The sequence below is a fragment of the Lissotriton helveticus genome, chromosome 1_1, assembly GCF_964261635.1.
Source record: "Lissotriton helveticus chromosome 1_1, aLisHel1.1, whole genome shotgun sequence".
In the NCBI taxonomy this organism is placed as follows: Eukaryota; Metazoa; Chordata; class Amphibia; order Caudata; family Salamandridae; genus Lissotriton; species Lissotriton helveticus.
The window spans coordinates 2,014,729,321-2,014,746,557 of NC_136057.1; the positions used below are offsets into that span (position 1 = coordinate 2,014,729,321).

Here is a 17,237-nt window from a genome sequence, read left to right on the forward strand (position 1 = left end):
TGACTCAAACTGCAAGGCATCACATCTCCCTCTGTGAACTTTGGATTCCCAAAATGTTTGTACAGCACCTACCACCTACTCACATTTCACGCACAAGATGTTTAAATAAAGATAACAACCACTGTACACATTGATGTTGAAATTATTTTACCCAGACTCAACCACATACGTGTGGGGATATGTCAAAGTATGCCAGAGTGTACAACAAACTAAAGCCATCCATACGCTGGAGTCTGAGTCCGGTTGAGGACACACATAGGTCACAATGTATCATCAACTACATACATGGAGGGCAATACTCACCCGTGATGGTTACTATCTGCTGAGGGGGAGGGGGGTGGCTTGCCATACTGCTATGACAGACAGTTACCAAAGAGTCCCATGAATGTGTAGAGGTCATGTGTAATGTGTAGGTGTCCAGGGAGGGAGTATCAGGTCTGTTTGTTGAGGTGGGAGAACTATCACCCACATGCAGTAGTACTGTGGATGTGATGAATGGTGCCCAGGGCAAGGGTGCGTGGACGGACTTTGGGCAATGGGGTGTTGGATGGCAGACGTACATATTTCTGCTTTTATTGGCATGGGTTGTGGAGTGCCTACTGAGTGTGGCAGAGGAGTATGAAGGTGTTCCTGCAGTTGACTGTGGGACTATTGTACGTATCTCAGGTGGACGGTCATGTGGCTGTGGCAGGGGATGTTGAGGATGAGGTGTGCGCATGCACCCTGGATGTGCACAAGTACCGCTGGAGTCTGGCTCTTGTTCCTGCGTAGAGGTTGTTGCCATAGTAGAGCTGGCTGGTGTCGTGGACCTGGGTGGCTGTCTGTCTTGACTAGGAGTGGATTTATCTGAAGATCATTTCCTGAATGTGGAGGGACAAGCAGCATGAGGTAGTGATGGTGTTCACTTGGAGAACTGGATGCAAACGTTGACGTATCAATGCTGGATGGTGGTGAGCTTTTCATCCACCCAGGACTGGCTGTACCTCTGACCCATGTAGTCTGTGTATGTGTGGCCCTGCGTGCTGATGTAGTACTCCAATGTCCGAGGAGCAATCAGTAATGTCGATTCCAAGCTCAGTGCTCTCAGATTTTGACACAATTATTGGTGAAGCCTCTCTGCTCGATTACCAGATGTGTCAATCCAGTTCCCCTACTGACCCCTTGCCCGCCAAGCAATACAACATCCTTGCTAAGATTCCCAATCACCATTTGGACACCATTTGTAACCTGTACCTCAGATCGGGCTCTAATCCGGATGCGTGGAGAGACTTGTTACTCCCGCCCATCTTAAGTAAAGGCAACACAGATCCTGAAGATCCTTCCAATCATACACTGAACTCTATTTATCAGTTCGGGCCAAGATTTCATTTCCATTTTCCAGGCAGCAACTGATGCACTTTGTTGACAATAATAGCCTCCCTCACGACTCCCAATCCAGCTTCCATCCCGGCTATAGTATGCAGTTGGCCCTCATTGAAATGGCAGACTCTATACGCTGGCAGGTCGACGAAGGTTTCAATGTGCCGTCGGTACTGTTAGACATGGTCACAGCATTTGACACCGTCGACCGTCCCATCCTTCTGAACGGCATCAAGACCATAGGTGTGGGTGCCTCAGTGCTGAACTGGGTATTGTCCTAACTATCTGACCGCACACACCAGGTCTGGACCAATCCATTCTTATCCCCAGTCTAACCACTGAAGTGGGGTGTGCCGCACGACTCTGCTCTGAACTTTTCAGAATTGTCATATTTACTTAAGCCTGCTGGTTGAATCGTTTGGCATGTCTGAAGTTACAATCTCATCATATGCTGATGATCTTCTGGTCCTAATCACCTAAAATCCTGTTTGAGCAGCAAATGTTGAGCCACTCCAAAATTGTCTCAAATATGTGGCCTGGGTGGACCACATTGTCTTGAAACCTAATCCAGATAACACCTAGGTCCTATACCCTTAAACAAACCGTCTGCCCTCCCTTACAATCTTTGATGGCCACAATAATTGTCCATTGCTCCGGCACACAAGGACTTGGTCAGTGATCTGCGAGTTAGATGGGACAATCAGCTATCCCTTCCCACACAGGTGTTGAAAGTTGGACTAAGACCGTCAACATTATCGGCGCCCTCTTGCTCTCCTTAACCTTTTTGTGCGCGTAAAACAGCCGCCATTTTGAACACCATGGCTTCCCTGCTCCCGCCGAGAGCCAGCGCGCCTCTCTCCCACTCCTAGCTTCGCCGGCATCCCCCCCGCATACTGACAACCCCCCTGCCTGCACCTGCCGCGAATCATAAAACCCCTCTTCAGCGCTGCTCTGCCCCAGGCCCTCGTCCTGGTCCCAGCGCGACACCTCCCTTCTTCCCATTTATGATCCCCGGCCCTTTGATGCAAACCCCTTTTCCCCGTGTGCCCGTTCGTCTTCCTCGTTCCCAGCGCGACACCTCCCTTCTTCCCATTTATGATCCCCGGCCCTTTGATGCAAACCCCTTTTCCCCGTGTGCCCGTTCGTCTTCCTCGTTCCCAGGCCGACACCCAGCTCTGCCGATTCTGTTCCTTGCCCCTCCCCGTACAATAGAAAGTTCCCCCCCAGCAAGGGATCCCCGGGTTGATCAAAGCCCCCGCCCTACGAGACCCGATCAAACCCCACACACTCCGTGAATCGGCGGAATATCCAGCTGCGCGATGATCATCACCTGTTGTGACCGGGGCGGGGACTTCCACTGTAACCTTGCGTGGGAACGGGCTGGGAAAGGGGGGGATTCTGAGGATGTCTTTCCGTACATCAAAGTATCGACGAGAATGTGTTACATGCAATAAACAGATAAACATGTGTATAAGAGGCCAGGCCTCAGGGATGCAGTTAGAGCACCTCAGAACGATACCTTCTGTCCGTTTCGTTGTGTTCTCCTCCGGAGAGAATAAAAACCTTGTTTCCTGCCTTCCAGTCTCCAGCGCCTGCCTCTTCAATAGTTTAACTTCTTTATGGGTTCAAGAGGCGACACCGCCGGGCAATACTTAAGGATCTTATATTCTGGTTGGTAGCGCCCCCCAATTATTTTCTACAATTGGCGCCCAACGTGGGGCCCATCAGCGACCCATGGATCCAGTGGGAGAGGTCCTGACGACAAAGTGAACGACTGCAACGATCGGGAACGCGTCTGTCCGATAGACCCTCGTCTGACAGCCGATCATCCGAACTTCACTGGTTCCGAACAGACCTCTCTCGAGTGATCTACGGTCCTGACTGGGAACCATCAGGAGTGCCGCGAGGATAACGAAGAAGAGAGGACGATCGGGCGCTGGATTCGGAAGACAGGAAACTGTCCATGCGGTCCGGGTAAGGTCGTGTAACCACGACAAGTCGCGAAATAATTGCTTGATTGCTTGTTTGTTTAAAAATACTAGTATTGCTCTTTTTATTTATTTGGAGATTCACTGTCTGCAAACGGAGAAACAACGGGCTCTCTCTTTGCAAGCAGTGGAGGATAGGTAGGGCAGCAGCCGTGCTTATTTTTTTCTCCCCCACTCAATAATCACTTGAAACTGAACTGTTGTTCGCAAAACTATTGTTTCCTGGAGATTCCCTGTCTGCAAACAGGGAAGAGACCACCCTTTTTGCAGATAGTGAAAAGGGTAGGTAACGCAGATCTTTGCGGACCTGCTCATTCTCCCCATTGTTATTTATTGGTCTTTTGTTATTTTTGATCCATGAGGTATTCACTGCCTGCAAACAACGTAGAATAGAAATATTCTGTCCAGTCTTTGCACCTAGTGATAAGATAGGCAGTGCTGACTTTTTAGTCCCTCGTTACGAGCCGTCATGTCTGTCTTCTCCCCACTGATTAGTAGCCTGTTTAGCCCGGACCGCCTATTAGAGATGGACCATCCAGCCCCACTGGAAGGCACCCCTAATAAGGACATGTTCATGAAGCATGGATTGACCGCTATAGCCTATAGTAGACTATGGCATAAATATACAAAAAAGGGTCAAGAAAGTCAATGGCCCCTGATAGGATCCTTCGATGATGATAAAATAAAAACGCTAGAAACTGCCCTGGGTAAAAACAAGACAACACCTACTATGCTTGACAGCTTCGGCATGTGGCGAAAAGAAACTGAACAACGTAAAAAGAAAACTGAGAGTAGGTTGGAAAAAGAGCTGCGAAAAGCAGCCCACCTAGCTGCTCAGAAACTAGAAAAAGAGATAAAGGAAAGAGAGAAAGCTAAACAGAAACTAGAAATGGAAACGCCAAGCCAGTGTCCGGTTAGAACCCCCTCCATGCTCTACCCTGATTTACCCTCGAAACGACAAGCCAATGAGGACCTGCTGTTAGGTCCTCCTATCATCTACATGCCCCCTCCATATGCCCCTTCTCAACCCGTGGCGCAGCACGCGCCACCCCCAGGTACAAACGAAGGTACCGCCACAGCGTCGGCCCCAATGGCCTCTGTGCCAGCCGAACCCCTTGTGTTAAAACCCGCATCAACAACGACGTTAGACGACCATGAGACTCGAGGGGCTGGCCCTGCAAGAACAAACAGACTAGACAAAGATGAGCGAGCGGGGATCGACAAAATAGCAAGGACACTGGTAGAAAGGAAGGATGATGAAGAGTACATCACAGATATGTTCAGCTCGTATACAGGGAGTCACAGACGACATTTTACCGTACGACTGTGTTATCATGTCTTGAATGCATACGAGGACCGATATCGAGACAAAGGTCCCGAGAGCCTAAGGACTCTGTACCGGAAGGTCGATATCGGGGATGAGGGCGAGTGTGATGTGTCGGACCTCCTTACGCGTACGCTTGAGGTTTTCCGCCACCTCACTGAACGAAAGCCGGGAGCTAAATCCGCAGCCCCCGTAGTGACCGAACCACCAACCGAGCAATCTAACACCATGATGCCGATACGTGAGGCTGCCCCTTACTGGGTTCCTCCTCGGGGTACAGGGACTCACGATGATGCAAACAACCAAGATGCGAAGGGAAGGGTAGTATACAACTGGGTCTACCAGCCATGGGACCGGCAAGAGATACTGACATTCCGGAAATCTCTACCCGACCTACGTAAAAACCCCACTGCCTTCTATACTGAATTGGGTACAGCCCTGGGTTCAACGATCATGACCCTGGCTGACATCGACTTGTTCTTCGGGTTATGTCTACCAGCTGATGTGTGGAAGCAAATCCGGAAAGTCGACCACCTTGAGCTGTTTGGACATACCTGGTCACAACTCGATGACCTGGACAAACAACGGGGACCAGGACAAAAGCCGTTGAAATCCATTCTAGACCTCCCAGATAAAATCGTAGAGAAATTAAAAACCCTAATCCCAGAAAAGAAAGTGGACTGGTCGATAGTAACAGCCTGTCGCCAAAAACCCCAGGAGGATGTATCGGAATACTTCTCCCGGTTTGAAACGGTGTTCTCCGATTACAGCGGCCAGGACATGACCACTGCAACCGGACACCATCTGTTTGTCCAGAATTATGTTAAGGGCCTATCATCGGAAATCTCCCAGAAACTACAGGCCAGCGAGAGTAGTTGGGCAGCCTCCAAACCTACAGCGATTCTCCAAATGGCCCAATATTATGAGCATCAGAAAAATGAAAACGATAGGGCGACAGAGAAAAAGAAGAAGGACTTAAAAGAGAGGGTGATGATTGCCAAACTGCAAGGGGTGACTATAGGACGAGACCAATACCGGGGAAACTACCAGACAAACGTCCCTAAGACTACATTTCCCCAGGACCGCACTCTGACTTCCTACAGTGGACGCACAGACCTTAGAGAAGACCAGTGCGCTTTCTGCAAAGGGACTGGCCATTGGAAATCCCAGTGCCCAGTTCTTCTGGAAATGATCAGAAACAAAGACCCCAGGGATGTAGCAAACGGACCGAGACCTAAGGGACAACAACGAGGGCCCCCAAATGACGCAACTAATGACAGATCAAACAGACCAAATACGTTCGACCGACCCAGGCAGAACCAATATCAACAATCTGACTATGACGACACTCACACCTTCGCATAGGACAGCCGAGGGCGAGGGAGGGATCCAGTCGAGCTCTATGTTGACCAGCAGGGCCCTTATGTCACTGCTAAGGTCCTGGGTACCAAGTCTCCATTTCTGGTAGACACTGGCGCAACACGTAGTGCGTTATCTAAACGACTGATTCCAAGGGCACCCTTGTCTGGCTCACTCATAACATCGACAGGTTTCGATGGAACGCCCTCCACCAACCCTTTGTCTGCCCCGATTCTCTTTGACGTAGAAAACAACACCACCGACACCACGTTCTTGCTTTCCTCCAATAGCCCTGACGCCATTATGGGACTTGACTTACTGAAACACTTCCGAGCGACGATTAGGTGTTCTCAAGATGGAGTTCGAGTGTTTCTTTACGACAACCCCGTTCTGCTTAGACATTGTTCCCCCCGACACATGTTTTCCATCACCGACGTTGACGCGTCCCTGCTTGACACTCTACCTCCGTATCTGTGGGCCAAAGCGGATTCGGACGTAGGGCGTATGTTAATTGACCCAGTGCACATTACTGTCCGACCAGACGCAACACTCCCAAAACTCCCACAATATCGGATATCGCCAGAGGGCGAGAAGGCATTGGTAATGATTATCCAGTCACTGATAGACGCAGGAGTGGTAGAGGAAGTGGTTAGCAACGTTTGCAACAGCCCTATCTTGCCCATTATCAAGAAGCAGGGAGAGGGAGATGAGAGAGCATACCGTTTCATCATCGACCTCCGAGAGATCAACAAAGTGGTGGTACCCCAGTACCCTGTGGTCTCAGACATCACCACCATCCTGACCTTGATTCCATCCACTGCCACCACCTTTTCCGTCATCGACCTCAAGAACGCATTCTTCTCCATCCCCATCCACCCAGACAGCCGATATCTCTTCGGCTTTACCCTAAAAGCCCGCTCATATAGGTTTTGCCGAGCGCCTCAAGGCTACACGGAAAGCCCTAGCATCTACAGCCAGGCCCTCAAAAGACAACTAGACCAAGTCCAGTTACCCGACGGGGTGGTGTTGGTACAATATGTCGATGACATCCTTTTGGCAGCCGACACCACCCCCCTAGCGGTTACCGCCACCATTCAACTCTTGCACTTCCTTGCGGAAAATGGCCACAAGGTCTCCAAGAAGAAGTTGCAATTCTGCCTACCCCAGGTCACTTACCTAGGCCACCTTTTGTCCAAAGATGGAAGAAAACTCACCCCTGATCGAATCCAAACCATTCTAGATACCCCTGTCCCTAAAACCCAGAAGCAGGTTCGCTCCCTATTAGGCCTCACCTCCTTCTGCCGACAATGGTTACCAAACTTCAGCCTCGTTGTAAAACCACTGCTTTCTCTGCTAAACAAAGACGTCCCTTTCCCACTCCCTTGGACTCCTGAGTGTCAAACTTCCTTCACAGAACTGCGAGATGCTCTTTGCTCAGCCCCTGTCCTGGGTACCCCTGATTACAGAAAGCCCTTCTCCCTTTACACTCACGAAAGGGAGGGGTGCGCTTTATCTGTCCTGACCCAGGCCATCGGCCCTAAGCAACGACCGTGCGCTTACTTCTCTGCCACTCTTGACCCTGTCGCCAGAGCCTTGCCTGCCTGCCTGCCTTCGAGCTGTAGCTGCTGCTGCAGTCTCTATCCGACAGAGTGAGGGGATTGTACTCTCGAATTCCCTCACGGTACTGGTACCCCATGCAGTCGACACCCTCCTGAACCAAACCAAGACACAACATCTGACGAGTGCACGACTGACTGGATACGAACTGACCTTGCTTGCCCCCCATATCACCCTAAAAAGATGCACCACACTGAACCCAGCAACTCTGTTACCCTTGCCAGAGAACGATCCCAATGTGCACCCCGTACATGACTGCGTGACTCTTACGGACGAACAGACCAGGAGTAGGGTCGATCTCAGAGACACAGCTTTCCCTGACCCCGACGGGGAGTTGTGGGTGGACGGTTCTTGCATCAAACTCTCCGACGGTACCACTTCCGCTGCCTATGCAGTCACCACGGCTCGAACTGTAGTAGAAACAGCCCGCATCACCCAGCGATCTGCCCAGGCAGCGGAACTGATTGCTTTGACGCGAGCCTGCATCCTGGCAACAGGAACCACAGCGAACATTTACACTGACAGCCAGTATGCCTTCGGGGTGGTTCACCATTTTGGGCTCCTCTGGAGGGAGAGAGGATACTTGACCTCACACGGCACACCCATTTTGCACGGGGATTTAGTCTCCGCCTTAATCGAAGCTGTCCTCCTCCCCAACAAACTTGCCGTTATCAAATGCCAGGCACACAAGAAAGTGACAGACATTATTGGACAGGGAAATGCACTAGCCGACATCACCGCCCGAACGACAGCTGAAAATAGAACGACAACACATATGTACGTGACCAGGTCACAAGCAGAAAACTGGACTGACGCCAAGGACACAATTAGAGACATACAAACGGCTAGCACACAACACGAATTGACTGAATGGACACGGGTGGGATTGAAAGACGATGAAGGCTGCTGGCGGACAAAAGACACGAACAGATGGTTGCTACCTGATTCGTACTTGATTCCCATATTAACCATGGCACACTCCCCTGCCCACATAGGATCAGCCCCCATGATCGAACTTATCTCCAGGGTTTGGCACAATGACAAGATCCCAGATTCCGCCAAACGCCTGGTCCAACAATGCTTAATATGCCTGCAACACAACCCCGGGAAAGGAACTGTAGTACCCCGGGGGGGATTTGGGGTCCCAAACCACCCATTTGAAGTCCTGCAGATGGACTACATCCAGCTAGACAGATGCCAAGGCCTGAAATATGTACTCGTCGTGGTGTGCGCATTTAGCAAGTGGGTGGAAGCATATCCAACCCGTGACAACACCGCTATGGCCACTGCAAAGGTTCTGTTAAAGGAGTTTTTCCCCCGTTATGGCCTCTGTCGTGTTTTATGGAGTGATAATGGCCCCCACTTTGTAGCCAAAGTTATCCAGCTCATCCTAAATGGGCTGGGTATTAAACAGAAATTCCACGCAGTCTTCCACCCTCAATCTGCTGGGCTTGTCGAACGACACAATGCCACACTAAAGCTTAAACTGGCCAAAATAGTGGCTACGACGGGCCTGAAATGGCCAGACGCCCTCCCATTGGCATTGCTTACAAATTGACTGAAACTTTGTCTGTCCTTCATCAGCAGGTGCAGCAGGCCATCCCCGATGCTTCCAGGGGTCCGGGTCACGCCATCCAGCCGGGGGACTTCGTGCTGATCCGAAATTTTCAGCGATCAAAGAGTTTGGAACCCCGGTGGACGGGCCCCTGGCAAGTGCTGATCACCACTCGGACCGCACTTCGAGTGGAGGGGAAGAAACACTGGCTGCACGCTCATCACTGCAAAAAGGTCTCTCCAGCCCTGGCCACGACAGACACCGTCAACACCCAAGAAGAGCTCCTGAACCAGGACCGACCATCGTTGAACTGCTACCCTGATACTGAGACACTTGAACTTTCAAAACATCCTGACCCCACTGTGCCATCTCGAGAAGGGTATTTCCTGCGTCGAAAGGAGGGAGCTTCGGCTAAGTAGGCCACGGACTAGGTTAAAGGATCTCAGAACGGTGACCCAAACTACCAAGGGTTACCCGGAGAGAAGCTAAAACTAAGTCTGTGGTCCTGCCCACTACCGAGCACCTTGAAGACGAAGATGATGGAAGCGCCAGATAAGAAGATGATGGAAGCGCCAAATAAGAAGCCGACGGAGACAGCAGGAAATACCCACTACAGATATCCGAGAATAGACAGACTCCATAGCTCAAAGACAATTGCACTCTTCATCGTAATCCTCCTCTGTTTTCTCCTCATGACTACGCTCTGGATTATGGAAGAACACGCACCTGCTCACGAAACATTCCTAACCACTGCTCAGCCTACCACCATGAAGGAACATTATCTAATTTCGCTCTCTCCTCAACTAAGAGAGAGGCGAAAGGAGTTTTGGAACAACTCTTTCGTGCAGCTACTTCACCAGCACAATCTTGCCACCAATACCACCAACTGCTGGATCTGTGGGTTGCTACCCCATGCCACTGGACATTCAATACCATTCATCCCTTCACCCTTCTCTGTCCACGGCTCCTGCCTTGCCTGGCTGATCCTCCTGCAAGAGAGCTATACAGGCAATGCCACCTCCAGCAGAACTGCAGCACATTCTTCTCATGGGGCCGGGCGAAACAAGACAAAGACACACTTCTGCCCGCTGACCCCCAGCGACTCGAACCAAATGGACATCCCGGCTAAAGAACGAATCGAAATGCAGGTGTTCAACAATCCAACCAGACCCACCTTCTCCTATCTGCGGAAACGAACGGCTGCCACTCTGACTGTGGCCCTGATGGTCATCAACGTCACAGGCCACATGTGTGTAGAAGGACTTGGGGCACAACTGGTGGGTCGCAGCGCTTGCCGCTTTACCAGAACTCTGGATTCCACGGATCCACCTTCCTTTGTGTCATCCCCAAACATGTATTTCATCTGCGGCACGAAGGCCTACACCTGGCTCCCCAAAGGCTGGGGGGGCACTTGCTACATCTCCTTCGTCCTTCCTCCAACTTATGTGGCCCCAGCGAATCACCACAGGCAAAAACGAGCCAAAGACGTTGAGCAAGCCGACTCAACAGGGGCGCAGTTCCTCGATGCTATGAAAGGACTCGTCCCCCTCTGGGGCCCGATGGCAAACAGCCGTGCCATCCGACATTTGACTCAGGCAGTCGAGACAACCATGAACATCACAGCGGGCATCTTTGCCAACAACACTGCCGAGCTCCAAGCGGTCCGTTTGGTGGCTCTTCAGAACCGCCTCGTTCTAGATGTGGTTCTGGCGGACCGTGGAGGAGCATGCCGCATTATTGGGTCCAGCTGTTGTACATACATACCGGACAACTCACCCTCAGTGTACAAAGCCATCGAACATCTTCACAGACTCTCTTCGGAAGTTCACCAAGAGCAAGAAGAATGGTCGCTTGGTGGTTGGTTCTGGGACACCGTCAAAAGCTGGGGCTGGAGACTGCTCACCATTATCCTGATTACCGTAGTTATAATATGTGGCCTATGCTTAGGAATTCAATGTTTGCCACCTATGTGTTCTTTATGTGCGAGTTGTATTTTTCCCAAAACTGTGGACATTGGAAGCGAACATATGAGAGCATTGTATGATACCGAAGTTAGGAATTTGATGAAAATTGACATTGAGTAAAGCAAGGTGGCTAGATATGTTGAAAAGGGGGGACTGTTGAAAGTTGGACTAAGACCGTCAACATTATCGGCGCCCTCTTGCTCTCCTTAACCTTTTTGTGCGCGTAAAACAGCCGCCATTTTGAACACCATGGCTTCCCTGCTCCCGCCGAGAGCCAGCGCGCCTCTCTCCCACTCCTAGCTTCGCCGGCATCCCCCCCGCATACTGACAACCCCCCTGCCTGCACCTGCCGCGAATCATAAAACCCCTCTTCAGCGCTGCTCTGCCCCAGGCCCTCGTCCTGGTCCCAGCGCGACACCTCCCTTCTTCCCATTTATGATCCCCGGCCCTTTGATGCAAACCCCTTTTCCCCGTGTGCCCGTTCGTCTTCCTCGTTCCCAGCGCGACACCTCCCTTCTTCCCATTTATGATCCCCGGCCCTTTGATGCAAACCCCTTTTCCCCGTGTGCCCGTTCGTCTTCCTCGTTCCCAGGCCGACACCCAGCTCTGCCGATTCTGTTCCTTGCCCCTCCCCGTACAATAGAAAGTTCCCCCCCAGCAAGGGATCCCCGGGTTGATCAAAGCCCCCGCCCTACGAGACCCGATCAAACCCCACACACTCCGTGAATCGGCGGAATATCCAGCTGCGCGATGATCATCACCTGTTGTGACCGGGGCGGGGACTTCCACTGTAACCTTGCGTGGGAACGGGCTGGGAAAGGGGGGGATTCTGAGGATGTCTTTCCGTACATCAAAGTATCGACGAGAATGTGTTACATGCAATAAACAGATAAACATGTGTATAAGAGGCCAGGCCTCAGGGATGCAGTTAGAGCACCTCAGAACGATACCTTCTGTCCGTTTCGTTGTGTTCTCCTCCGGAGAGAATAAAAACCTTGTTTCCTGCCTTCCAGTCTCCAGCGCCTGCCTCTTCAATAGTTTAACTTCTTTATGGGTTCAAGAGGCGACACCGCCGGGCAATACTTAAGGATCTTATATTCTGGTTGGTAGCGCCCCCCAATTATTTTCTACACAGGTACAAGAGGCGTGTGCTGCTTCTTTAGGAACATTTTAATCATATACAGATCTATTAGCTATCTGCACAATGTACCACAGAAAACGGTGGTGCACGCACTGATCACCTCCCATTTTCAACATTCAAAATGCCAGACGCACAAAAATGCAGCTGTCCGCATGACAAGTGGAGTCTCAGTTTGATGACATATCTCCCCGTTTCGTCGACTACTCCATTGGCTGACCATGGCAACACAAATAGCTTTCAATGCGCATACACTCGCCTTCATGCCCGTACAAGGCCGTGGGTCGGTGTACCTTAGGAGGAGCCTCAGGCCTTATTGTCAATCACGATCTGTACGTTCCAATAACAAGCACTTGCTCATTGGTACTGGGGTTGATAAACCGAGATCAGGAGGTGAAACATTACAGGTAGGAACCACCCAATATCGGACTAAGCCACCTCTTCCGTTGGGTATAAATCTGTCTGAATGTGAGTCTTGCCAAGCCCTTCAACCTGTACTTTTTGCCTGCTTCATTACTTGTTCCTCAGTATGCTCACTCCTCATTGGCGCATTACAGCGCTAGAACAGCCGGTTGGGTTAAATGTGCGCCCAATTAAAGACTATTAATATAATTGTAGATGGCTTAGCAGATTTGTGGGTGTAGGCTTGGAGAGCTGTAGATAATAGTTACACTGAGGGTGGTCCGGGTGTTGGTGTGAAAGCTGAGGTGCAGATGTTTCACAATGCGGAGTGTGTCCTTGGTGTTGTATGTGACTTGGAGGGTGTACCTCATAAAGTCTGGCAAATCATACTCCTGGAATCTTGGTCTGGTGCCTGCGGGTGATCTACTATCTGTCTGTGATGGCAATGTAGAAGTAGTGTGCTGAGGTTGCGTACAACCAGGTCACAGTAATGAAGGCAATGTGTGGGGCTGTTGTGTTGATGACTTAACAGATTACAATGGGCTGTTGGTGGAATTAGCATGTGTGCAGTATGAGGCACATGACCTGGTTGTACTGACATGCACTGTTATGTGGTGCAGCGTGGTGTTGGCAGTATGAGTTGCACACACAGCCTGCGAAGCTGTCATGTGTGTGCCTAAGGGTTGCCTGATCCCAGGTGGATGAATGTCTGGCATACACTTTGTGGATGGTGGCAGGAGCATGAGTCTGTTGTGTTCTCTCTGTCACGGAAGGACCAGAGGGTCTTGCACCGTGCACGTTGCATGCGCTGATGGTCCTGCCTTTGGCACGGAGGTGGTGCAACAGTGGCATTGACAAGTTGCGGAATGCCTTAAGAATGGATGGATGAAGGAACATCTTGGAGGCGTGTGTGTTGCATAATCAGGGCAGTCGGTGTTGTGGTGTCGCAGGTGAGGCAGCAGCAGGAATGACTGAACACATGCAAAACTAGTACACAAAGAGAAGGATTATTGCAAGGCACTATGTAACGTGTATGGAAAGGAAGGAGTGTCTGGTTACTCATGGGTCACTGCAAGAAAATTGTTGAACACTCACAAAATATGATGGACACAGGATCAGGCACCAAAAGGGCAAGGGGGGCACAGAACACACAGCGTCATCTGGTGTTGCCTTCCTGTTGTGGGTAGCTAGCTAAACAATACATACACAACCATGTACATCATGCACAATATGGATCATTAGCCATTAAAAAAACAGCATGCATGTTGCCACAGTACACAAAACCACATATGTACAAACATTGTAAATAATAACATAGATGACGCATGCAAACTGGCAAAAGATCTGCGGTGACAGTACTGAGGCCCAATGTACTGTGGGTAACACATTTACTACACAAAAATTTAAAGTTTGCTATGAGGCCATGCTGCTTTGCCCAATGTACATGGCCAGTGGCATTGCTCTGATTAAAATAACAGTCATGCAATGATGTTACCTGTAGTGCTGGTGGAACAATCGCCACACGACAGCCTGGGACTGTCGGTACCTTTGAGCCTCAGAGTTGTGCGATGTTGAAAGGGGTCCATCTCCCGATAGCCCTTTGGTCTGAGTATAAATGACAGACACAAAAGGGTGATCAGGCGAGGGAAGGGGAGGATGGGAACAGAAGGGAGGGAGATCTGAAACAAAGGTAAACAAGCATAAGAATTCCACACTTCTTGTCACAGATTCACAGAATACCTCGGGACCTATACTGTAACATTTACACATGTGAAGTATGACCACAGCCACTGTATCCTAATTGGGATCACATATTTGGAAATGATACGGGATCTGATGATTGACACAGACACATAAAAGGTAGCAGAGTTTGTCACCTAAATGACGGGGGTGTAACGCTCACCAGGCCTGCCTCAATGCAATGAGATCCATGCGGTCATCAATTGATTCACAGTGTATGAATGAGGCTCAAACTTACAGAAAATAGAATGTGTGGCAGTGTTACTCACACAAAGCCCACAATCCGTAGTTAGCCCTCGGAAACAGTGACGGTCATGAAGGAAAATTACACATCACCTGCAAGAGCCGTAAGAAGCTCATCCAATGAGGAAGGGAATAATCTAAACACAAGGTAGCCCCGCAAGAGCCAGTCATTGGCTCTTCCAACTGTGCCTTACAATGCCTAACATGACAAGCAGGTCGGAACAAACTCCAAAGAGAGTAATGAAGAACAAATCAAATAAACCACCCCTACCCTGACCAGGATATGCAGCACAGCACAAAAGAATCCTGGAATTGACGTCACCCGACTGGTGCCACGGAAGTGTTAACATTTGCCACAGCACAACGTTGTGACGTTATCAGTGCTACATTCCTAGCATCATGGGAATAGAAAGTTAACATCAACTTACAGAGAAGGCTTGCAAAGCAGTGTTCTCCACCGGCACTGAGGTAACGACATGACTGTGAAATGACATACGGGCACAAGGGGCAATGCATCTATACGAACAGACTCACAGGACAGTTGACAGAACACGTGGGACATACACTGGCCCACAACTTCACAACATGGTTGTTTGCAAATCAAACTGTACTGGCACACATGATGAAGGGGATGAGCCAGACACATCCTGCTGCACACAATGAGGTTGCAATTCCACACACAGCCTGTGGTTGAGATGTCCCACACAATGTCAACCGGTGTCATCCGCAATGTGTCAGGGGCAAGGTTTACACACATTGATGCATTCACCAGAGTAAAAAGTCCACAACAGATGAGTGTCAAGAAGGGTGACTGTCCTGTCATTGGAGTGGTGCAACATGCAATTTTATCCATGGGAATGGGACATCTAGGTATGGTTCAACAACATGCACAGAAACAGTTCCCGCACATTTCAAAACCATACCAACCCAATACAGCCTGTTTGGATTTCTTACCAGAACTGACACTTCCACTTGTCCTTGCATGGAACGCTGATTTGTCACACGTTGCAATCATCATGGGGAAAAGCAGGAGGACTAAGATGACACGAACAGACAACAGGCAGAGCAACCTGGAAATAACAGGCACACAAGGGGTTACGTTCAAAATTATTACCCTACAGGCATGGTCATGTAAAATACACCAACAATGTAGTAAACATGTACATTCCACGATCACTCATTCTGCATATGTGTGTGGCATTACATCAGCACTTGTGTGACACATCACAACATACATCAAAGTGACTTCGCATACAGTCAGTTTGACACACAGTATGCAAAACATGCCACTCTATGCTACAAGCTTGCACACTAATTCACAGTGACTCACCATTAAGAGAAGAAGTTGCGTATGAGCTGACTCCGGATATCATCCTCCTCCTCCTCATCACTTTCATCGTGGCCAAGTCCGGCATCCTCAACGGTTGGATGTTCCAGCTCATCAGGATCCAGGATGAGTGGCACAGCCTCCTCAACTGCCATGTTGTGCAGCATGCAGCTCACGATGAAAGTGTTACACACCTTTTGCAGGGCATATGGAAGGGATCCCCCGGTCTTATCAAGGCACCGGAATCGGCAGTTCAGGAGTCCAAACGTCCGCTCTATCACTCGCCTGGTCTGCCCGTGTGCATTGTTGTACCGCTGGTCTGCAGCTGTTCTGGGATTGCGGAGCGGTGTCATGAGCCACGGCATGTTGGGATATCCCGCGTCTCCTACAAATAAACATCATGCAAATAAGTGTGTAATGAGATGCCGTCAGACAAAAATCAAAAATGAGACATACAGGACAAACAGAGTTTACCCACCAACTAGACATGCCCGCTCGTTGTGCAGCTGCAGCATCATCAGTGGTACCCTACTACGCCTCATGATGAATGCATCATGGCACGATCCTGGAAAACGTGCACAAACAAGGGAAATCAGCATGTTAGCAAGAAACACCACCAGGACATTTATTGAGTGGTAATGTTTCCTGTTGCGGAAGGCCTGCTCCTGAGCCTGTGGTGGCACCAAAGCCACATGTGTTCCATCAGTGGCCCAATGACATGTGGCATCCGTCCAAGGGCATAGAAGTCATCATTGACATCTGTCAACTCTTGTGCAGTTGGAAATTTTATGAACTCATCAATGTGCTGCAACATAGCAGCTAAAACATCACATAGAACACGGCTGAACATGGTTTGGGAAATCCCCCCCACATCAGCTATGGTAAATTGAAACGTACCTGTAGCAAAGAAATGTAGGGCTGCCATCACCTTTAGCTTGTCAGCGCAGTCGGATACCTGTGTCGCGGTTGGAGATGTGGATCCAGCCTGACCGTCAAGTTCTGAATCAACTCTCGAGTGAATCTGTAACGTCGGATGCAATCACGTTCCCTCATGGTCTCCAAGTCAGGAAAAGGCCTTGGTAGAGGCGGTGCCCTGCAGGACATATTTGGGAAGAATGGAGAACAACTGTCAGCCAACAACAATACCATTTTACAGATCACATGTGACAATGCTAGTACACATCAAGTCACTATGGGGTCGGGCGTGTGCAATACATCCAG

General features: G+C 50.0%; 1 protein-coding gene across 1 annotated transcript in view; it reads right to left on the bottom strand.

Annotated features, from left to right (window-relative positions):
- Positions 1-16,933, bottom strand: part of LOC144776241 (putative ferric-chelate reductase 1) — a 605,038-nt gene extending 588,105 nt beyond the window's left edge. Inside the window, exon 1 of the mRNA XM_078659261.1 lies at positions 16,914-16,933. The gene's annotated coding sequence lies outside the window, so the exon portion shown is untranslated. The remainder of the gene's footprint in view (positions 1-16,913) is intronic.
- Between the last annotated feature and the right edge of the window lie 304 nt (positions 16,934-17,237).